The 25,776-nt window shown below is 41.4% G+C and overlaps 1 protein-coding gene across 1 annotated transcript in view; it reads right to left on the reverse strand.

Annotated features, from left to right (window-relative positions):
* The window catches only part of RHBDF1 (rhomboid 5 homolog 1), a 236,502-nt gene that overhangs the window by 149,033 nt on the left and 61,693 nt on the right, over positions 1–25,776 (reverse strand). The gene's annotated exons all lie outside the window — the stretch shown is intronic.

Raw genomic sequence — 25,776 nt, forward strand, 5'->3', positions numbered from 1 at the left:
CCATTAATTCCACAGCGCTTTACCGACAACATCGTAACTGTCCCTATTGGAGTTCACTAGCCAAAATTCTCCATCAGTGTGTCTTTGGAGTATGGGAGGAAACCCACGCAAACACGGGGAGAACATACAAACAGACTGCAGATTTTGTTCTTGGTGGGATTTGAACCCAGGACCAAAGCATTACAAGGTAAGATTGTTAGTTACTGCAAAATAAATAAATAGGAGTTATTTTCCTCTACTCTTATCATTTCACCTTTACAGAAAAATAACATTTAATACTGGGGAACTAATGTCCTATTCTTTTTCAGCACAGTAAGAGCAAAGGACAGGACCAGCACAAAGGAGCTTTATGTATGAGCTGTATAATCAACATAATTTAGGTAAAAAAAGTAAAAACTATTTCAAGCGTCAGTCTAGAAGTTAAGCTGGACGCAAGAATGGAAGGAGTGATTGCATTACAAAAAATATATAAAATTATCATTTCAGTTGTTATTATATTCTAAAAACAATGCGCAATGTATATAATATAAAGTAGGTGTGTATTAGATGTATACCACACAAGATGCATCTAATCTGTTCAATACATGTATCTTCTTTGGGATACATATTTATACATTTTGACTGCAAAAGACCCTCACTGAGATTTATCAGACTCTGGAGTTGTGGTACAGTGTTCTACTGTTAAGAGACACCTGCACAAATATAGATTTCATGGAAGAGTAATCAGAAGAAAAACTCTCCCGCATCCTCACCACAAAATTCAGCATCAGAAGTATGCAAAAGAACATCTAAACAAGCCTGATGCATTTTGGAAACACGTCCTGTGGATCGATGAGGTTAAAATAGAACTCTTTGACCACAATGATCAAAAGGTATGTTGGAGAAAGAAAGGTACAGAATTTCATAAAAAGATCATCTCGCCAAACAATATAGAATAGAATCATGCTTTGGAGTTGTGTTGTAGCAAATGGCACAGGGAACATTTCACGGGTAGAGAGAAGAATGGATTCAATGAAACTTCAATAATTTCTTGATGCAAACATAACACCATGTGTAAAAACGCTGAAGTAGAAAAGAGGATGGTTTCTACCAATGAATAAGGATTGTAAACACACGTCAAAATCCACAATAGACTACCTCAAAAGGCGTAAACTGAAGGTTTTACAATAGCCCTCACAGTCCCCTGATGTGAACACCATTGAAAATCTATGGCTAGATCTAAAAAAATAGCAGCACATGCAAGACGACCCAGGAATCTCACAGAACTGGAAGAATACATGAAAATCCCTCAAACAAGCCTCTTGGCTGGCTACATAAAACATTTACAAGCTGTGATACTTTCAATAATATATATATATATATATATATATATATATATATATATATATATATATATATATATATATATATATATATATATATATATATATAAAGATTCAAAAAAGAGGCAACACTCCATTGTTAAAGTGAAAAAAGTGGAAGGTTTTAATCAACCCACATAGCCGGGCGACGTTTCAGCTCCATCTGAGCCTTTTTCAAGCCTGGCTTTTCAGGGCTTGAAAAAGGCTCAGATGGAGCTGAAACGTCGCCCGGCTATGTGGGTTGATTAAAACCTTCCACTTTTTTCACTTTAACAATGGAGTGCTGCCTCTTTTTTGAATCTTTGTGAATCTATTGCAATCGTTGGACTGGTTGCCTGGGGCCCTGCACCTACAGATCAGTACAGGCGTTGTGCTGTTCCTTTTTTCATAATATATATATATATATATTTATATTTATATATATATATATATATATATATATATATATATATATATAATTTTTTGCCTAAAATACAAAGAAAATGTGTCATCTTTAACTTTAGGCCTTTTAGAGATCATTTCATCTTCAACTTGCATAACTGATCACGATAATATTAATTTTCACCAGGGGTGCCCAACGTTTTACATGCCATTGTATATGTATGTTTATCACCTTGAATAATGTACAGCTTAGATGTATTATGTGTGGCATAGTGCACAACACCATGAAAACATTGTTAAATAATGGTTATCCTCCCTGCATATGAAAAAACACCTTTGTGTGTTTCCTAAGGAGGAATTAGAAATACACCTGTAGCAGAAGAGGACATAATGTATTTCAATTTAACATACAACAAGAATAATTGTTTGACTTGAAGTAATTACACTGGGAAACAATTGATCATTTGACAGGAACTACTTTTAAATCAGCCTCATCCTGTAAAGCATTCAGAAGACAACTCCTGCATTGCACCTTTCTGCTTTACAATGGACACATTGTATACAAGCTGGTACTTGACCCAGACAACTTCTGCTTAATCCTCCTTAAAACTGGTTGGTCTTGTTGCCAAGCATGGCTTGTTGAAAGATTTCAGAACTCCCAAAGAATGTTTCAGCGTTGTGTGTATATCTGCACACCTTCAGTGTATAAGACTATTAACATCTTTAAACTGTCACAATTCACCTCCCAGATTTATGCATTTCCTTAGGTTATAAAATGCGTTTGGAAAGATGTTCATTTATTTTCAGATTATTTTATTTAATAAAGGAGTCACAGCTGGATACAACATAAAGACATTGACACATTTTATATAAGAAAATAGAAACCAGGAACCAGAACCACAAACAAACCAAGCCCTTAAGAGAACAGGAGGGGGATGTGGATTTGGGGGATCCCATGGGGTGTAAAATCAGAGAAAGGAAGAGGCGAGAGGAAGAAAACTATGAAAGTGGGGGTGGAGAAGTGGATGACGAGCAGAGCGGGTCAATGAAATCACTTGGAGGACAGTCTGAGAAAAAGAGCCTAAAAAAAGACACAAAGCAAGCTGGAAAGCTAATTTATATGCTCCGAGGTTGAGGTGAATTGCAAGATGGAACTATGAGCTATGTCAAAGCTCTGGAGGGCAATATTACAATTACTTGGGGCATGGAGTTCTTCATTGTTAAGCAAAGTATAGTATCAGTAATGCTCTAAAAGGCTGCACTTTGTGAAATATCCATCCATTACTGGATAATACGAGCGGGAAAATTAAAAAGAGCAGTGTTGATGAGTTTTGGATTTTATTAAGTAGCCCAACTACATAGCATGTACATGAACACATGCACATCAGCTTGCTACAATGCATCTAACATAAAATACACAAAACATATTGAAAGTTGTCTGGATCAAAACATTCTGAAGCTACTATTTACACATGTCTCCATGGTTACAGACCACACTAAATCAGTATGACTGCAAAATCAGACTACATGGAGGTTTTTAGTCTTTAACCATGGAGACACATAAGAACTGTAGACAAAACTGTTGTCTATTTTTAATCCAAACTATTTGACAAGCTATTTATGTTCTTTTGTTCTTCGATGGACTTGGATGGGATTGAAAAGTGTATATACACCTTACAAGAACATATTTTTATCCATGCAGAATAAATTTAGTCACTGATGAATTGTTTTTTTCATGTTGTTGATTTACAAAGAGTAGCACTGAGGTGAATGTCTGGTGCTAGAGAAGATATTGGGAGAAAAGCCGATGTAACAGAGCCTGATGTGAAATACAGTAACATGATCACTGATAAAGATTCCTCAGTCTTGGATATGAACTATAACAGTACGCGAGGAAGCTTAGGACAACATTATGTCAGGGCTTCACAATTCTGGAACTATTTTTACTCTCCACTTCCCACAAATGTATTTGCAATGCCATGACTTTAGTCTGGTGTCATGTTACACATCAAACAATTGTTTGTTTACTAGTCAGAGAACATTTGAAGAAAATTCCGCAGGTGTTGAGTTTTGTCACTGTGGAAAGAGATGAAAGAGTTCACAGTTGTGTAGTATATTTGCACACCTTCCGTATGTGTAAATCAGCATAGGTGGAAATTAAAACACAACTTTTAATGTGAAATTAAAAGATATCAAAAACAAAAAGTGTCACCCTATAAGTGAAATAAAACACAAGGGGTAAAGTTTCAATCATGTAAGACCAAGACAATACAGAAACCCCCTTAGGATAAAAAGATTCCTCTTGCAGTAGCTATAGCTAAATCAATATAGACCAGGGTATGGTATCTAGAAAGTTAGTGCACATGCTAATTACTCATGCAGGTGACAGTAGTAGTTCATACCCTTGGCTGCATAAAATAATAACAGTTAGCACATAAATGCCACAAAAAATGACATGATGCAAAATATGCAACCTGTGAGAATAAATCATAAAGAGGAACAATCTCGACAATTCCAAAGATCCGGTACGGGAGAAATGCATATTCCTGGGTTTAGGGATGATCCACGGAACAATGCGTGGGGACGACAATGCCCTGTCAATCCCTATGAGGCTAGTAGTAGTCTATCCCCAAGACTCCCGCCCTTACAAGGGCAGTCCACATCTACCACTGTATTAAGCATGCCCTGCACTCTCCCTAAAGGTACCTTCCCACTGAGCAACTTACCAACGATCACGACCAGCGATACGACCTGGCCGTGATAGTTGGCGAGTCGTTGTGTGGTCGCTGGGGAGCTGTCACACAGACAGCTCTCTCCAGCGACCAACGATCAGGGGAACGACTTCGGCATCGTTGAAACTGTCTTCAACGATGCTGAAGTCCCCCTGCAGCACCCGGGTAACCAGGGTAAACATCGGGTTACTAAGTGCAGGGCCGCGCTTAGTAACCCAATATTTACCCTGGTTACCATTGTAAAAGTAAAAAAAAAAAAAAAAAACACTACATACTTACATTCTGATGTCTGTCACGTCCCCCGCCGTCAGCTTCCCTGCACTGACTGTGTCAGCGCCGGCAGTAACAGCGGTGACGTCACCACTGTGCTCTGCTTTACGGCCGGCGCTGACACAGTCAGTGCAGGGAAGCTGACGACGGGTGACGCGACAGATATCAGAATGTGAGTATGTACGGTTTTTTTTTTCTTTTACAATGGTAACCAGGGTAAATATCGGGTTACTAAGCGCGGCCCTGCGCTTAGTAACCAGATATTTACCCTGGTTACAAGTGAACACATCACTGGATCGGCATCACACACGCCGATCCAGCGATGACAGCGGGTGATCGGCGACCAAAAACCCCCCAAAAAGATCCTGATCATTCCCCAACGATCTCCCAGCAGGGGCCTGATCGTTGGTCGCTGTCACACATAAAGAGATCGTTAGCGGGATCGTTGCTACGTCACCAAAAGCGTGACGTTGCAACGATATCGTTAACGATATTGTTATGTGTGACTCAGCCTTTATTGATTGTCCCAACGCGTTTCTTCCAAGCTGAATCATCAGGGGACTTGCTTGTATTAGGAGATAAAGTGCCTAAGTGCTAGATAGAGGGACATAGAGTCCTGCTACTCTCTATGCTATACTGCAGAGAGTGGATGGATTGTAGGGCCAACCTTAAGGATGTGCTGTAAAACTCACCACTTCCTATAGGGCAATCCCATGATGAATAAAGCAGCTGTCAGCTAGTAGATGCCGCTCCCAAAGCGAGGAACGCACGCCAAGCATATTTCCGGATACCTAGCGCGCCTATTGTTAGCCGGCCGGTGCTGTACCTTGTCTGTAGGTACTCTAAAGACGGCATTTCCGATGTGTGGAACACAGGCCGAGCATATTTCCGGGTACTTAGCACACCCAATAACCAGCTGACTGGAGTTGTCATATGCTGACCGCTATAATCACAGAGCGGTGACTCAAAGAAAGCAGCGGCGCATGCGCGTGACTAGAAAATGACGAACTTCCGGTATTTGGAATGGAAACCGGAAGTAGTTGTTACTAGGTTACTGTGCGCACGCGTGCGTAAGAGGTGCGTATGCTGAGGTAAATTGGGTCTCGACGCTGGCTACTGGCCAATCTAATGTTGACATACTTCTAGGAAAATTGATTTGATCTCAAAATCCCATAATCATTAATGCTGCTGAATGCGAAAGTAGGACGTCCAATACCATATGCTTTTAGATATGGGAAATATTGTAGATAATCTATAGATGTGCAAATCCTAAAGAAGGATGACAACAAATAAGGATTTAAAAGTAAAAAGATTGAATGTTTGTGTAGCACTGAAAACCAACTAATTATAGTGGACTAGAACAGGAAAAAGGGATCATAGAAACATCCATAATTAATTTGGTCATTAAGACCATGAGGTGAGACCATATCTAAATAAAAAAATCCACTTGGCTTCCCTCTGCAGTAACAGCCGATCCCAGTTACCCCCCTTCCCTGCCCCCCCGCATAGGTTTAGACACCTTCTCTATTGCCAGGAACCTCACATTTTTAACATGGCCATTATGCAGATTGTTGATATGTTGAGAAATAGAGGTGTCTCTCTTATGCTCGACGTCTCCATTGTGCTCCCCAACTTTCCTTTTAAATTCTCTAATGGTTTTACCCACATATTCAATTCCACAGGAGATGGAGGCTTTGTATATGACACCTTTAGTACTGCAGTTAATAAATTGTTTGATGGTGTATGTTTTGACTGTGACATTACTCACGAAGTTGTTCCCTGTGTCTATATGTTGACAGGCTGTACTGTGCCCACATTTATAACTACCTGTAAGATCACGCCTCAACCTTCAGTATGTACACTATTACTATACTTAAAGAAATACATTAACTTTTTTCCCCCTAAACCTCTGTATGTGTGTGTACTGTATGGTCAGTGGGTTAATAATCTCCCTGATCGCCATAGTCTCCAGCGCTGGCACGCTTCTCCTCTCTGATGTCACCGCTCTTCAGACTTCCGGATCACTCTATGCATGAGCAGTAAATCTCTTTTCCAATGTTCTGATGCTCCATAGACTTACGCTGTAAGGCTAGGTTCACATTACCTTAGTGGGTGTCCGCTAACGGAATCCGTTACATGGCACAATTGCCGCAATTAACGCTATGTAACAGATCCGTTAGTGCACCCATTGACCGCAATGTGCTAACGGATCGCTAACGCATTGCTAATGTATGCCATTTTTGGCATGTGTCAGCGATGTTCCGTTATTTTCGGACGGATCTCGAACGCTGCTTGCAGCATTCAGGGTCCGTTCTTCACTAGCGCAGATCGGGCATCTGCGCTAGCGGGAACGCCAAACGCAATCCCTTTTTGGACATTGCATTAGCACATTCCGTTAGCGTATGCGCTAAACGGATTGCACTAATGCAATGTGAACCTAGCCTAAAAGCCACTAATGGGTCCAGCAGAGCGCATGGTGACCCGGTGAGTCTGCAAATCGGTGACGTCACTGAGGAGAGACGGTGACCGGTGAGTATATTAACCCCTCTGTGACCTTAGACGTACTATCCCGTCGAGGTGCCCTGGGCTTATCTGACCCTGGACGGGATAGTACGTCATAGCCGATCGGCCGCGCTCACGGGGGGAGCGCGGCCGATCGCGGCCGGGTGTCAGCTGCTTATCGCAGCTGACATCCGGCACTATGTGCCAGGAGCGGTCACGGACCGCCCCCGGCACATTAACCCCTGGCACACCGCGATCAAAGATGATCGCGATGTGCCGGCGGTGCAGGGAAGCACCGCGCAGGGAAGGGGCTCCCTGCGGGCTTCCCTGAGACCCCCGGAGCAACGCGATGCGATCGCATTGCTGCGAGGATCTCACCTCCCTCCCGGCTCCCTCCAGCCCCGGATCCAAGATGGCCGCGGATCCGGGTCCTGCAGGGAGGGAGGTGGCTTCACAGAGCCTGCTTAGAGCAGGCACTGTGAAGGCTGCAGCGCTGCATGTCAGATCAGTGATCTGACAGAGTGCTGTGCACACTGTCAGATCACTGATCTGTGATGTCCCCCCCTGGGACAAAGTAAAAAAGTTAAAAAAAAAAATTTCCAAATGTGTAAAAAAAATTAAAAAAAATATTCCAAAATAATGAAAAAAAATATATATATTATTCCCATAAATACATTTCTTCATCTAAATAAAAAAAAAAAAACAATAAAAGTACACATATTTAGTATCGCCGCGTCCGTAACGACCCGACCTATAAAACTGTCCCACTAGTTAACCCCTTCAGTAAACACCGTAAGAAAAAAAAAAAAAAAAAAACGAGGCAAAAAACAACGCTTTATTATCATACCGCCGAACAAAAAGTGGAATAACACGCGATCAAAAGGACAGATATAAATAACCATGGTACCGCTCAAAGCGTCATATTGTCCTGCAAAAAACGAGCCACCATACAGCATCATCAGCAAAAAAATAAAAAAGTTATAGTCCTGAGAATAAAGCGATGCAAAAATAATTATTTTTTCTGTAAAATAGTTTTTATCGTATAAAAGCGCCAAACCATAAAAAATTGATATAAATGAGGTATCGCTGTAATCGTACTGACCCGAAGAATAAAACTGATTTATCAATGTTACCAAACGCGGAACGGTATAAACGCCTCCCCCAATAGAAATTCATGAATAGCTGGCTTTTGGTCATTCTTCCTCACAAAAATCGGAATAAAAAGCGATCAAAAAATGTCACGTGCCCGAAAATGTTTTCAATAAAAACGTCAACTCATCCCGCAAAAAAACAAGACCTCACATGACTCTGTGGACCAAAATATGGAAAAATTATAGCTCTCAAAATGTGGTATTGCAAAAAATATTTTTTGCAATAAAAAGGGTCTTTCAGTGTGTGACGGCTGCCAATCATAAAAATCCGCTAAAAAACTCGCTATAAAAGTAAATCAAACCGCCCTTCATCACCCCCTTAGTTAGGGAAAAATAAAAAAAAATGTATTTATTTCCATTTTCCCATTAGGGCTAGGGTTAGGGCTAGGGTTAGGGCTAGGGTTAGGGTTAGGGCTAGGGTTAGGGTTAGGGCTAGGGTTAGGGCTAGGGTTAGGGTTAGGGCTAGGGTTAGGGTTGGGGCTACAGTTAGGGTTGGGGCTAAAGTTAGGGTTAGGGTTTAGATTACATTTACAGTTGGGAATAGGGTTGGGATTAGGGTTAGGGGTGTGTCAGGGTTAGAGGTGTGGTTAGGGTTACCGTTGGAATTAGGGTTAGGGGTGTGTTTAGATTAGGGTTTCAGTTATAATTGGGGGGTTTCCACTGTTTGGCACATCAGGGGCTCTCCAAACACGACATGGCGTCCGATCTCAATTCCAGCCAATTCTGCGTTGAAAAAGTAAAACAGTGCTCCTTCCCTTCCGAGCTCTCCTGTGTGCCCAAACAGGGGTTTACCCTCACATATGGGGTATCAGCGTACTCAGGACAAATTGGACAACAACTTTTGCGGACCAATTTCTCCTGTTCTCCTTGGGAAAATACAAAACTGGGGGCTAAAAAATAATTTTTGTGGGAAGACAAAAAGATTTTTTATTTTCACGGCTCTGCGTTATAAACTGTAGTGAAACACTTGGGGGTTCAAAGTTCTCACAACACATCTAGATAAGTTCATTGAGGGGTCTAGTTTCCAATATGGGGTCACTTGTGGGGGGTTTCTACTGTTTAGGTACATTAGGGGCTCTGCAAACGCAATGTGACGCCTGCAGACCAATCCATCTAAGTTTGCATTCCAAATGATGCTCCTTCCCTTCCGAGCCCTCCCATGCGCCCAAACGGTGGTTCCCCCCCACATATCGGGTATCAGCGTACTCAGGACAAATTGGACAACAACATTTAGGGTCCAATTTCTCCTGCTAACCTTGGAAAAATACAAAACTGGGGGCTAAAATATAATTTTTGTGGAAAAAAAAATATTTTTTATTTGCACGGCTCTGCGTTATAAACTGTAGTGAAATACTTGGGGGTTCAAAGCTCTCACAACACATCAAGATGAGTTCCTTAGGGGGTCTACTTTCCAAAATGGTGTCACTTGTGGGGGGTTTCTACTGTTTAGGTACATTAGGGGCTCTGCAAACGCAATGTGACGCCCGCAGACCATTCCATCTAAGTCTGCATTCCAAATGGCGCTCCTTCCCTTCCGAGCCCTCCCATGCGCCCAAACGGTGGTTCCCCCCCACATATGGGGTATCAGCGTACTCAGGACAAATTGGACAACAACTTTTGGGGTCCAATTTCTCCTGTTACCCTAGGGAAAATACAAAACTGGGGGCTAAAATATAATTTTTGTGGGAAAAAAAATTGTTTTATTTTTATGGCTCTGCATTATAAACTTCTGTGAAGCCCTTGGTGGGTCAAAGTGCTCACCACACATCCAGATAAGTTCCTTAGGGGGTCTACTTTCCAAAATGGTGTCACTTGTGGGGGGTTTCAATGTTTAGGCACATCAGTGGCTCTCCAAACGCAACATGGCGTCCCATCTCAATTCCTGTCAATTTTGCATTGAAAAGTCAAACGGCGCTCCTTCCCTTCCGAGCTCTCCCATGCGCCCAAACAGTGGTTTACTGCCACATATGGGGTATCAGCGTACTCAGGACAAATTGGACAACAACTTTTGAGGTCCAATTTCTTCTCTTACCCTTGGAAAAATAAAAAATTGGGGGCAAAAATATAATTTTTGCGAAAAAATATGATTTTTTATTTTTACGGTTCTGCATTATAAACTTCTGTGAAGCACTTGGTGGGTCAAAGTGCTCACCACACCTCTAGATAAGTTCCTTACGGGGTCTACTTTCCAAAATGGTGTCACTTGTGGGGGGTTTCAATGTTTAGGCACATCAGTGGCTCTCCAAACGCAACATGGCGTCCCATCTCAATTTCTGTCAATTTTGCATTGAAAAGTCAAACGGCGCTCCTTCACTTCCGAGCTCTCCCATGCGCCCAAACAGTGGTTTACTGCCACATATGGGGTATCAGCGTACTCAGGACAAATTGGACAACAACTTTTGAGGTCCAATTTCTTCTCTTACCCTTGGAAAAATAAAAAATTGGGGGCAAAAATATAATTTTTGTGAAAAAATATGATTTTTTATTTTTACGGTTCCGCATTATAAACTTCTGTGAAGCACTTGGTGGGTCAAAGTGCTCACCACACATCCAGATAAGTTCCTTAGGGGGTCTACTTTCCAAAATGGTGTCACTTTTGGGGGGTTTCAATGTTTAGGCACATCAGGGGCTCTCCAAACGCAACATGGTGTCCCATCTCGATTCCTGTCAATTTTGCATTGAAAAGTCAAACGGCGCTCCTTCCCTTCCGAGCTCTCCCATGCGCCCAAACAGTGGTTTACTGCCACATATGGGGTATCAGCGTACTCAGGACAAATTGGACAACAACTTTTGGGGTCCATTTTCTCCTGTTACCCTTGGTAAAATAAAACAAATTGGAGCTGAAGTAAATTTTTTGTGTAAAAAAGTTAAATGTTCATTTTTATTTAAACATTCCAAAAATTCCTATTAAACACCTGAAGGGTTAATAAACTTCTTGAATGTGGTTTTGAGCACCTTGAGGGGTGCAGTTTTTAGAATGGTGTCACACTTGGGCATTTTCTATCATATAGACCCCTCAAAATGACTTCAAATGAGACGTGGTCCCTAAAAAAAAATGGTGTTGTAAAAATGAGAAATTGCTGGTCAACTTTTAACCCTTATAACTCCCTAACAAAAAAAAAAATTGGTTCCAAAATTATGCTGATGTAAAGGAGACATGTGGGAAATGTTACTTATTAAGTATTTTGTGTGACATATCTCTGTGATTTAATTGCATAAAAATTCAAAGTTTGAAAATTGCGAAATTTTCAAAATTTTCGCCAAATTTCCGTTTTTTTCACAAATAAACGCAGGTACTATCAAAGAAATTTTACCACTATCATGAAGTACAATATGTCACGAGAAAACAGTGTCAGAATCACCAGGATCCGTTGAAGCGTTTCGGAGTTATAACCTCATAAAGGGACAGTGGTCAGAATTGTAAAAATTGGCCTGGTCATTGACGTGCAAACCACCCTTGGGGGTAAAGGGGTTAATATACTGGCCCTACAATATATGCACATACACAGGTTTGGGAGGGCTTCTTTAAACTGTACCAACTCCCCAATACATGCATTTCTTTAGGTTGGAAAATGTGTTTAAAAAAAATGTTAATTTTTCTACATTACTTTAATATGCAAAACAAAGTCACAACTGGAAACAGTATAGTGACACATTCTATAAGAAAATAGAAGGCAGACAGCAGAATGACAAACAAAGATCTTTGTTTTATTAATGAATACATACGGATAGGGCAAAAAGTTCTAACTATGAAAGTGAGGTGACACTTTGCACCATTAGGCTATGTTCACATGAGGCGTTTTGGCAGCATTTTCTGTTGCAGTATTTTCTACAGAAGAGAAGATGCGTTTTACAGTACTAGCAAAAGCTATGAAATCTCATGAAATCTGCACACACAGCTTTATCTTTCTGACTGAATTTGAGAACTGCAACATTTTTGAAAATCTGCATCATGTTCAGGGTTTTTGCAGCATTTGTTCACCCAAAGAAATCAATGGGAAAGTACAAAGGTGCTGTAAAAATGCAACATGACATTTGTGTTGTGTTTTTGTATAAAGCTAACTTTATTAATACATACTGCAGACAAATCACACCTGTAATCCTCCTGAAAAACAGCAAAAATGCAACTATTTGCTACATTTGATATGCATTGTTTTTTACTACCAAGAGTGTAGGTTTCGGATGCAGAAAAAAAATGCAGCAAAAAAGTCATGTGTGAACATAGCCTTAGGGTATGTGTGTTGAGGAGAGCCATAAGATCAAATACTTAATTAACCTCAAGACGTAAGAGATTGAGAGAAGCGACCCATAAGGTGTACTGTTTAACCTTACATAAGCTTTCTCAGATCAGTGAGACCCTAAAGATGGCTGCCATAGCCCGTTTCATCACACCATGTGCTGATATCCAAGATGATCAGTGAGACCCTAAAGATGGCTGCCATTTCCCGCTTCAGCACACCATGTGCTGATATCCAAGATAACGCCCACGCTGATGACCTCATGGATCCACCCATAGTGACGCCCACCTTGATGACCTCATAGACCAACCCACCCTGATGACCTCATGGATCCGACCACGGACTTGCTCATTGCCCAACCCACTAACCAATGGAATACATCAGATCACTCCCACCTCAGAGCTAACCGAGCCCCCTTACAGGGGTTATATAAACCTGTGTTCTGACTAAATAAAGCCCATGGAGCTGAGCCATAGATTGATCAAGGAGAGTTTATATCTGACAGTGTGTGTCTGATGTTATTTCTTTAGTGCGCACCTGATCAATATCCATTAGGTCAGGAGTAGGCAACTGGAGTGAGCATTTCTTAATCGTTCAACCTAACATGTGAACATGGAGTATTTATTTGCAGCAGATATTTCTGCACCAAAAAAACAGAGTATTGGCAGGAAAAACTTTGCATAAAATACATTTGTTTTTTTATGTGTTCTCAAGTGCATTTTTTTCCATTCATTTGAAAACTGAAAGAATTGACAAGTTGCACATTAGAAATTAGGATCAATTCTTCAAGGAAAAATTAGTATGTGCATGAGATTTCAGAAATCTTCTTCATTTGGTGGTACTGTAAAGCGCAGCGTTTTGATCCTTGAAAAACTTGTAGAAAGAATGCTGCCAAAAAGCAGCGTGTGAACAATCCTTAATTTTATAAAGTACATTTCATCTACTATATACAGTGGGGCAAAAAAGTATTTAGTCAGTCAGCAATAGTGCAAGTTCCACCACTTAAAAAGATGAGAGGCGTCTGTAATTTACATCATAGGTAGACCTCAACTATGGGAGACAAACTGAGAAAAAAAAATCCAGAAAATCACATTGTCTGTTTTTTTATCATTTTTTTTGCATTTTATGGTGGAAAATAAGTATTTGGTCAGAAACAAACAATCAAGATTTCTGGCTCTCACAGACCTGTAACTTCTTCTTTAAGAGTCTCCTCTTTCCTCCACTCATTACCTATAGTAATGGCACATGTTTAAACTTGTTATCAGTATAAAAAGACACCCTCAAACAGTCTGGCTCCAAACTCCACTATGGTGAAGACCAAAGAGCTGTCAAAGGACACCAGAAACAAAATTGTAGCCCTGCACCAGGCTGGGAAGACTGAATCTGCAATAGCCAACCAGCTTGGAGTGAAGAAATCAACAGTGGGAGCAATAATTAGAAAATGGAAGACATACAAGACCACTGATAATCTCCCTCGATCTGGGGCTCCACGCAAAATCCCACCCCGTGGGGTCAGAATGATCACAAGAACGGTGAGCAAAAATCCCAGAACCACGCGGGGGGACCTAGTGAATGAACTGCAGAGAGCTGGGACCAATGTAACAAGGCCTACCATAAGTAACACACTACGCCACCATGGACTCAGATCCTGCAGTGCCAGACGTGTCCCACTGCTTAAGCCAGTACATGTCCGGGCCCGTCTGAAGTTTGCTAGAGAGCATTTGGATGATCCAGAGGAGTTTTGGGAGAATGTCCTATGGTCTGATGAAACCAAACTGGAACTGTTTGGTAGAAACACAACTTGTTGTGTTTGGAGGAAAAAGAATACTGAGTTGCATCCATCAAACACCATACCTACTGTAAAGCATGGTGGTGGAAACATCATGCTTTGGGGCTGTTTCTCTGCAAAGGGGCCAGGACGACTGATCCGGGTACATGAAAGAATGAATGGGGCCATGTATCGTGAGATTTTGAGTGCAAACCTCCTTCCATCAGCAAGGGCATTGAAGATGAAACGTGGCTGGGTCTTTCAACATGACAATGATCCAAAGCACACCGCCAGGGCAACGAAGAAGTGGCTTCGTAAGAAGCATTTCAAGGTCCTGGAGTGGCCTAGCCAGTGTCCAGATCTCAACCCTATAGAAAACCTTTGGAGGGAGTTGAAAGTCCGTGTTGCCAAGCGAAAAGCCAAAAACATCACTGCTCTAGAGGAGATCTGCATGGAGGAATGGGCCAACATACCAACAACAGTGTGTGGCAACCTTGTGAAGACTTACAGAAAACGTTTGACCTCTGTCATTGCCAACAAAGGATACATTACAAAGTATTGAGATGAAATTTTGTTTCTGACCAAATACTTATTTTCCACCATAATATGCAAATAAAATGTGAAAAAAACAGACCATGTGATTTTCTGGATTTTTTTTTCTCAGTTTGTCTCCCATAGTTGAGGTCTACCTATGATGTAAATAACAGACGCCTCTCATCTTTTTAAGTGGTGGAACTTGCACTATTGCTGACTGACTAAATACTTTTTTGCTCCACTGTAATTGTCTAAGGGTCACTTCTGTCTGTCTGTCTTTCTGTCGGTCACAGATATTCATTGGTCGCGGCCTCTGTCTGTCATGGAAATCCAAGTCGCTGATTGGTCGCGGCAAAACAGCCACGACCAATCAGCGACCGGCACAGTCCGGTGGAAAAATGGCCGCTCCTTACTACCCGCAGTCAGTGCCCGCTCCATACTCCCCTCCAGTCAGCGCTCACATAGGGTTAATGGCTGCGTAACACCGCGTTATGCCGCGATGTAACGCACTCCATTAACGCTGCTATTAACCCTGTGTGACCAACTTTTTACTATTGATGATGCGTATGCAGCATCAATAGTAAAAAAGATCTAATGGTACAAATAATAATAATAATAATAAAAAAAAGGTTATTCTCACCCTCCGCCGTCGCGTCCTCTCCTCGGCAGTGCAAGCGGCAGGTTCCGGTGGCAAGGATGCTATGCGAGAAGGACCTTCCATGACGTCACGGTCATGTGACGTCATCACAGGTCCTGCGCTCATACCAACCTTGGGACCGGAAGCTGCCGCGTGCACCGCGCACAAGCGCCAGAACTACAACGGGCTCTTCGGAGGGTGAGTATACGTTTATTTTTCATTTTAAGTCTTTTTTAACCTGTCACATACATGGCTGCACAATATACTACGTGGCTGGGCAATATACTACGTGACTGGCCAATATACTACGTGACTGGGCAATATACTACGTGGCTGGGCAATATACTACGTGGCTGGGCAATATACTACGTGGCTGGGCAATATACTACGTGGCTGGGAAATATACTACGTGACTGGGCAGTATACTACATGACTGGTGTTATGATCCGGTGACTTTGGAGCTGCATGAGAACTTTCACTGGAGAAGGTGGCCACTATACTGACCGCAATCCTGAACTTAACACCGCAACTAGAAGTAGCCGTGGAGTGTACCTAACACACCTAGACACCTCGTCACAGCCGGAGGACTAAATACCCCTAAAGATGGAAATTGGAATACTATCTTGCCTCAGAGAAAATCTCCAAAGGATAGACAGCCCCCCACAAATATTGGCGATGAGTCGGAGAGGAAAAAACATACACAGGCAGAAAAACAGGATTTAGCACAGGAGGCCACTTTAGCTAGATAGGACAGGATAGGACAGAGTTCTGTGCGGTCAGTATTAAAACTCTTCAAAAACATCCACAGCAGAATATACAAAAACTTCCTACATCTAACTAAAAGATGTAGGAGCGTAAATCTGCAACTCCAGTGAATCCTACAATCAGAGCAGGAATAAAACTGAAACAAGCACACAGCAGTGTGCCACAGATACAAAAACCAAACACTTATCTTTGCTGAATTTGGCAGCAAGCAGGAGAAGCCAGAAAGTGATCCAACACTTCACAAGGAATATTGACAACTGGCAAGGACTAAAGGATCCTGCACACCTAAATATCCCAGTCAGAATTGTAATCATCCGATACACCTGGCCAGGTCTGTGACTCAGAGACAACTGCATTCCCACCTACAACAACTGAAGGGAACCCAAGAGCAGAATTCACAACAGACTGGGCAGTATACTACGTGTCTGTGCTGTATACTACGTGGCTCTGTGCTGTATACTACATCAATGTGCAATAAATACGTGGCTGGGCAATATACTACGTGACTGGGCAATATACTACGTGACTGGGCAATATAATACGTGACTGGGCAATATACTACGTGGCTGGGCAATATACTACGTGGCTGGGCAATATACTACGTGACTGGCCAATATACTACGTGACTGGCCAATATACTACGTGACTGGCCAATATACTACGTGACTAGCCAATATGCTACGTGACTGGCCAATATACTACGTGACTGGCAAATATACTACGTGACTGGCCAATATACTACGTGACTGGCCAATATACTACGTGACTGGCCAATATACTACGTGACTGGCCAATATACTACGTGTCTGTGCTGTATACTACGTGGCTCTGTGCTGTATACTACGTCGCTGTGCAATATACTACATGGTTGGGCAATATACTACGTGACTGGGCAATATACTACGTGACTGGGCAATATACTACGTGACTGGGCAATATACTACGTGGCTGGGCAATATACTACGTCACTGGGCAATATACTACGTCACTAGGCAATATACTACGTAGCTGGGCAATATACTACGTGACTGGGCAATATACTACGTGACTGGGCAATATACTACGTGGCTGGGCAATATACTACGTGGCTGGGCAATATACTACGTGGCTGGGCAATATACTACGTGGCTGGGCAATATACTACGTGGCTGGGCAATATACTACGTGGCTGGGCAATATACTACGTGGCTGGGCAATATACTACGTGGCTGGGCAATATACTATGTGGGCGGTGCAATATACTACGTGGACATGAATATTCTAGAATACCCGATGCGTTAGAATCGGGCCACCATCTAGTTTGTATTATAATGGGGACAATGAATAAGAAATGACTGTATTTTATGGTGATTTCATTATAAAGCCCAATCATCATTTTAAATAAAATTGTCCAAAATCACCTATTGTTAAGGTTTGGGGAGACCCAGCACTTTAACCTGACCAGTGCAAATTTAGCATATGATTTTGATCCATGTCATAAAGGTTCCCTAAATATTCTAGTTATTTCTGTAATTTTCTTTTGTTATACCTTCTGTGACTGCTGGGGAATTGATGGGTTCATTCACCTATGACAACCTATGGGGCCGTTCCCACATCAGATTGTTTTCCTCGCACCAAGCGGTCTGTGCAAAATCGCAGAGACGTGTCCGATATTGATCTGAGTGTTGAAACAAAATCAGCAATTCAAGTCTATGGGACCAATAAAAAAAAATCTGACAACATTCGGCTGCCATCTCTGATAAATAGGAGAAACTTTTCTTTTTGTGTAAATGAGCCCGCAGCCTCTGTGCAAGTCCTGCTGCTACTGGGGGTTAACTTGGGGAGGAGCGTGCAGTGCCTAGTATGAAAGTGGAGGGGCTCTGTTGTAAATACTTTGAAAGTGTTGAAATGACAATTTCTACTGAGGAAATGTTGAAGGCCATTTGTGAAGTGAGGGTGCTGCTTAACTACTGGACTTATACGGAACTTATTTAAATGCGACCTTACCATGATCAAAAGTTCATTTTAACCCCTTCATGACCCATGGCGTACAGGTACGTCGTAGGTCGTGTCAAGACATTTGATGGGGACTCTGGCATGTTTTCAGGCCCATAACAGCTGATCTGGTCAGCTGTCATGGACCCTTAACAGCCACGGGTGGAATCGTGATCCACCTGCGGCTATTAACATGTTAAATGCCGCTATTAATCTCTGACAGTGGCATTTAACTTGCACAAACTGGATGTGCGTCACTAGCGCTGGACAACGGCGCCCCTGTCAAATGATTACAGTGCAACGATGGGTTGGAGTGACAAACTGAGTTCTGCAGGAGACCCCTGTGGTTGTCATAGCCAATCTCCAATGAGCGCCGTCCCGTGACCAGCATTCATAGCAGATGATCAATTTTGCTACATATAGCAGGGTTGAAGCTCTGCCTTGTGTAGCACAAGAGATCATAAGATCGCAGCTTCAAGCCTATTCAAGGAAGTGAAAAGTAAAAAAAATATTTTTTAAATACTGAAAAAATGAAAAAAATATAACAATGCAAATCACCCCGCTTTTGCCACCATTCAAAATAAAACAATTACAAATACACATATTTGGTATCTACATGTTCAGAATCACCTGATCTATCAATATATAAACAGAATTAATCCGATTGGTAAATGGTGTAATGAGAAAAAAAATCAAAACACCAGAATTACTTTTTTGGATCGCCGCAACATTGCAACAAAATGCAATAAACAAAACATCATATCTACCCCAAAATGGTATCAATAAAAACAGCTTTGTGTGCAAAAAGTAAGCCCTCACATAGCCCCAGATCCCCAAAAAAATGGAGACGTTACGGGTCTCTGAAAATATTTTTACAATTTTGGATTTTTTTTTCACCACTTAAATAAAACAGAACTTAGACATGTTTGGTATCTGCAGACTCGTAACGGCCTGGAGAATTATAATGGCAGGTCATTTTCAGCATTTAGTGAACATGGTTAAAAAAAAAAAAAAAAAACAATTGTGGGATTGCACTTTTTTTTGCAATTTCACTGCACTTGGAATTTTGTCCCCATTTTCCGATACACTATATGGTAAATGCAATGGTGTCATTCAAAAGTACAACTCGTCCTGCAAAAAAAACAAAGCCCTCACATGGCCATATTAATGGAGAAAAAAAAGTTATGGCTATGGGAAGAAGGGGAGCTAAAAACAAAAATGCAAAAACGGAAGGGGTTTATCAATAGATCTTGAAATAATAATAAGTTCCACAATTGGATGTGTTTAAATAAAGTGTTAGGGTACAGTTACACTATACGATTTACCAACGATCACGACCAGCGATACAACCTGGCCGTGATCGTTGGTAAGTCGCTGTGTGGTCGCTGGAGAGCTGTCACACAGACAGCTCTCCAGCGACCAACGATGCCGAAGTCCCCGGGTAACCAGGGTAAACATCGGGTTACTAAGCGCAGGGCCGCGCTTAGTAACCCGTTGTTTACCCTGGTTACCAGCGTAAAAAAAACAAACACTACATACTTACATTCCGGTGTCGGTCCCTTGCCATCTGCTTCCCGCACTGACTGAGCGCCGGCCGTAAAGTGAAAGCACAGCACAGCGGTGACGTCACCGCTGTGCTCTGCTTTCACTTTACGGCCGGCAGTCAGTGCGGGAAAGCAGACGGCAAGGGACCTGACGGACACCGGAATGTAAGTATGTAGTGTTTGGGTTTTTTTACATTTACGATGGTAACCAGGATAAACATCGGGTTACTAAGCGCGGCCCTGCGCTTAGTAACCCGATGTTTACCCTGGTTACAAGCGAACGCATCGCTGGATCGGTGTCACACACACCGATCCAGCGATGACAGCGGGAGATCCAGCGACGAAAGAAAGTTCTAAACGATCTGCTACGACGTACGATTCTCAGCAGGATCCCTGATCGCTGCTGCATGTCAGACACAGCGATATCGTATGGATATCGCTGGAACGTCACGGATCGTGCCGTCGTAGCGACAAAAGTGCTACTGTGTGACGGTACCCTTACTGTGCTGAGATAATCTTATAACTGTGCCCCTGTTGTGTACTGTGTAATAGCTGTGCAGGGACATGGTCTGATCATCCCAGGGACATGGTCTGATCATCCCATTTAGTAAGTACATAGGGTAGGTTTGAGGTGGCTACTTTGATAATGGAGAGCTACCTGTGACTACTAGGAAGAGGAGTGGTGTTTTGCGACTACCGGGATGGTAGAGAGCTATGGAAACAACTGGGGAAGTAGAGAGGGCATTCTGCAACTACTATGGAAATGGGGATTACAATAAGCAGTATGTACAAAAATATAAATATATCAAATAATAACACTATGTATGAACAAACGTATAACATGGATGGACTATATAATCTGACTGTTATCTTAACCTTCGTCAGGCTCATTAATTTTACAACGTTAACAGGCTGCAGAGGTACAATTGTACCTTCATATATATTTTATTGAAATTTGGCCAATATATTCTGGACCAAAACTGCAGAGATGTCACGAAATTTCAGCCCTCTACGGCTTTTCGGAAAAAAAAAGTTATTGCAATTTTAAAACGGAATAGTTACAATTGTACCTACTCAGCCGGACGAAGGTTAATGTTGCCTCCCTATCCAGTGCTACACAAGCATATACCGGTATAATATACCGGCAATCATTATCTTTATGCTATTGACTACATAAGGAAATAATGTTTCTTTGACTATCGTCAAAGAAAAATAGGCATTGAGCAATGTAAATTCACAATAGTTCTCAATATATAGATGATTGTCATGAGATAAATTGTTCATTTCATGGGAAATAGATTTCCTTGAACGCTTCCTTCACAATGAGCGTTTTGCAAAATCAATATATTATACCTTAGAGTCAGTAAAGTCAGGAAGACTCACTTATAATAGTCACTTATAGAGATGGATTTTCTAATTTAATAGATTCCATAGTTTCGGGAACTGTTCCCCAAATAGAGGGGTGTGAACTGTGCTGCATTGTACCCTAGTGGAAAAGGTTATTTTCAAAGGATGGTAAAAGTTTATCTTTACTCTCAACTTAAAACCCCAAGTAATACCACCTCCCTCAAATGAAACACACAAGATGTGTCACTGTAGGCACCAAAAGGATTAATCCTAGTCTACAAGATTACAACCACTACATGATGTAACCAGAGAGGACATGGACCCAAATCACATCACATTTGCAAGACCACACAGGCCCAGCCATGTGAAAAGAAAACACGTTGTGGAAGCTTGTGGTTCTAGGAAAAAGTTGACATAGTAGTTGCATTCTATGACGCTTATGTCATGTGTTTTATTTATGTACTCGGCTTGTCTTTCCCAGAGAAACTGTGTATTCAAGGACTATCATTAGGTAGGGTTTATATCCTGTCCTAGACGGTGACCTCTAGTGTGGAGAAGTATGACAGAGATGTGTGCTTCTCTCCAGGACATTCCTAGAAATGGCATCTGTGGCGACTTATCACACACGGCAATAATCCAGGGTCACCCACAAACCATGCCATCTTTATGTAGGGTGTGATCGGTTTATAACAAAACTACATCCACTGGATATGAATCAATGTGCGTTAATATGCACTGGCAGCTACCGAAATCAGGACCAGATGATCAGTGAGGGTATCGGGTGTTGCACCTTCACTGTTCAGACATTGATGACTTATCCTATCGATAGGACATCAATGCTAAAGTCCCAAACATCCCTTTTAATCAGATGGATTGGCCATGAAGACTCAGGGAGGCCTTGGATCTACAGTTGCACCAAGCACTAACAGATGGCTCACTGCTATAATAATGGAGTCTGCCATTCTAGTATTCATTCTGTTAAGACATGCTATGTTGATAGCATAGTGAGTTGCGGGTGTCCAGGCTGATCCTAGCGGCTTCTTCGTGCCATACTTTTTTTTTTTTTTCCAAAGGCTTAATTTTCCATTCATTAAACACAATGAAAATATTAACAGTGGCAAGCATTGGAGTCAGTATCATCATTGTCCACTGAAGCCAATTCAAAGTCTGACATTAGATAAATATAATGTAGTTGCATAGAATGAAATAACAACAATTAACATATCCATCCACTCAATACAGACAAGCTCATACACAACACACACTCATACTGTTACCCATGCCCATCACCCCCTCCCAAAATGTCATTAAATATTACCTTATGCAGACATATGATAGAACTAAATATACAGAAAGACAGAAGGCTCTGTCATTGCTAAGCACCGTCCCCATACTTTAGCAAACTTATAAGCACATCTCCTATTTGTATAGAGGACTTTATATAGTGGAATATATTTATTGCCTAGTTGTAGCCAGTGCAGCACATAGGGGATTTCTATGGATTTCCATGCCATTATTACTATTTTTCTAGTACAGAACTACAAAAATCTAAAAGATTCTATCCTAGGATCCTCCAATAAGCTCATCTATAATACCCAGCAGGCACAAGGGGACAACAACCTAGGGAACGTAGTGTTCATGGAGAAACAGAAGGGAAGAATTTTCAGACAGGATAAAACTGAGTGCAGAAAGGAGCCCACCTCCTCTTGACGTTAAGACCACAAATCATGCCTGTCATTTAACACTGTGTATCAGTCATATATTTTTCCTACATTTAGAACAAGTTTTTATATGGGTCACTATTTCCATAAAACCACGGTTCTTTGCTAAAAGCTTTCTTTGGCTGAACCTTAACAATACACAGCAAACCTGGTTCTGGTCATCGCTATAATGCGCACAATTAGTGGTAGAAGAAAGCAAAAAGCAAACAACTGCATTATTATTGCATAACTCCTAGTTAAAAGTCCTGGGTAATGACGGAGATCAGAGAAGACCCAGAGAACTTGTGCTGAGTGACTGATATTGAGTATGTGGCAATAAAAACGCAAACAGTTAATCTAGACGGCACATAAAAACATCTGGTTCTGATCCTTCCAGCAAAAACAATAACATGCAGTTATCAAAAGTGCACGGCAAAAGAAAAAACTTGGCCTGATGTGCCCTAGCTTCTGGAGGTACAAACAGGTCAAGATATGGCCCAACGAGCACAAAGCCATGGCCCCAGCTCGGGTGATACTAGTCAGACGTTTTAACTAAAATATTATTGGATGTGGTTCCAGGAGCCCTTGTGAATAGTGCACGAAAGTGGGGGAAGTTCAAAGAGCATTAAGCCTGTTAGCTGAGTAATCTCTTGCTATTATGATGAATACTATTCTCAGTATGAGTAATGTGCTCCACCCAAAATGTTATTAAGCCATTAGCATGCTCTGTCACTGGTACATATTTGGACTATTCATTCCATAAGGATTCAGTTTTGGGTGGAAAATCTTGGCAATCTAATTCCACAGGCTCCAGCTGGTACTATGCTGAATGTATGGGTCCACGGGAGAGAAGACAGTGCAGCAATGAGGACAGGTCCACTTCTGCATTATATGCGGTATTAAGTGCCTCTGTTGAAGATTACATAAAAAATTGGGAAATATTTGGAAAAGGAAAGTAAAAAAATATTATAACCTATGAGGTCCATTGGCCTGTCACCTGACTCATGCTGCCCAAACCACAAGCACCATGGATCAGAGACCGGCAGAACGATCGAAGCCAAGATTTGTTTTTGTTCTGAAATGCTCTGGAGTTTCGGAAAAAAATATTCTTGCGCGACACAGCCTGGTACCTGTGGCCGGGCTTCAAAGGAGACCATGAATTTTACTATATGCAGCAATACTGTGGTATTGCTGTATATAACACAAGCGTTCAGATGGTTCATGTTCCCCAAGGAAATTACAGTTAAAAGTAAAAAAAAAAAAAAGTTTTAAAAATATATAAAAACAAATAAAATAAAAGTTCAAATCGCCTCTTTTTCTCCCATTAAAAATAAAATGCACACATTTGTGGTATCGCCAAATTCAGAAATGCCTGTTCTATCAAAATCTAAAAGTAATTAACCCAATTTGTAAACACCGTGAACAGAAAAAAAAAAATCAAAATGCAAAAGTTAAGTTGCTTTGATAGCCACAATACCACAAAAAATGCAGTAACAAGCGATCAAAATATAACATCAATTCCAAAATGGTATCAATAAAAACCACATCGCGCCCCACAAAAAATAATCCCTCATACTGCTCCATCGAGCCAAAATAATAAAAAAAAACTGGTCAAGTTTAACATTGTTTTAATTGTGCGGATGATGGGAATACTATTGCTAGGTCATTTGTAAGTTATAAACCCAATTTCTCAAAAAAACAATATCAAAATTGCGTGGTTTTTTTTTCACAATTTCACCGCGCCTGGATTTTTTCCCGTTTTCAAGTACACTAGGCTATAAAATAAATGGTGTCAATCAAAGGTACAATTCTGCCCACAAAAACAAGCCCTCATACATCTATTTGGATGGAAAACCACATTATGTAACAAGTTTTTGTATTTTTCTTTCTATTTCTGGTCTGATGACGATTCGTTTGAGTATCCCCAGTGCATGCTGGGATACTCAAACAAAGCATCATAGGGGTAGAGGCTGGGGTCATTGTCACAACCACTGCCCCTTCCTTGAAATAAAGCGCCATCAGTGACGCTCGTTCCAGGGGTTGGTCCTTGAGTGTCTCCCTTGTGCATTGTCTTCCCGTGTGAGGAGTGCGACGCCCAGTCTGCTAAGATGAATATTAGGAAGCTGGAAGCTGAATTCGACTATAACTGGGACTGATATTTTAGCCCCAGTTATAGGGAAAATTCAGCCTCCTGGTTGCATTGCAGAGCAGACTGGGTCTCCTTGTACTATCATTCTTTGTTCCCCAGTGAGGGTCTGAAGACCCTTTGTTCCTCCAGTGAGGGTCTGAAGAAGGACCTGCTATCAGCACTTCCTATTCTGTGTACACAAGGCTTCTTCCACACTCTGTATATAGTGATAAAGGCAGAGTCAGGGGGAGTCTAGCTGTGTTTGACAGATGCTCCCTACTCTCACAGTTGCACATGTTGTGCAGCTGCGCTACTAAACAGTGACGTTTTAGAAAGTCACTGCAGAGTAAAACATGGATCACCTGGACATTGATAGTCTATGAGTGGTACAGAAGTAGATATGGATGAGTAATTAATATTTTAGACTTGGGCAACTTCTTTAATAAATGGATGAGAAATATTCAGGTAAGAAAAACTTCTCTTCATACACCCCTTCCAGAACTAGGACAAATTTATAGTCTCTTGACAAATCACTGGAAGTTGGCAGGACCACAAACCATGTCAATAGATGAGCTTTTTGTAGAAGATCTATCTGAGCACCGCAAACAAAACTGACTTTTTCTACTTCTATGGTAAAATGTGATCTACTTCATACTCCTATGAAGCAAACAGCTTTAACATCCAAAGAAAGTGCAGATTTTATATTTTCTTTAACATCAATACACACCAAAATATCAAAATGAT

The sequence above is a fragment of the Ranitomeya imitator genome, chromosome 7 (genome assembly GCF_032444005.1).
Source record: "Ranitomeya imitator isolate aRanImi1 chromosome 7, aRanImi1.pri, whole genome shotgun sequence".
In the NCBI taxonomy this organism is placed as follows: Eukaryota; Metazoa; Chordata; class Amphibia; order Anura; family Dendrobatidae; genus Ranitomeya; species Ranitomeya imitator.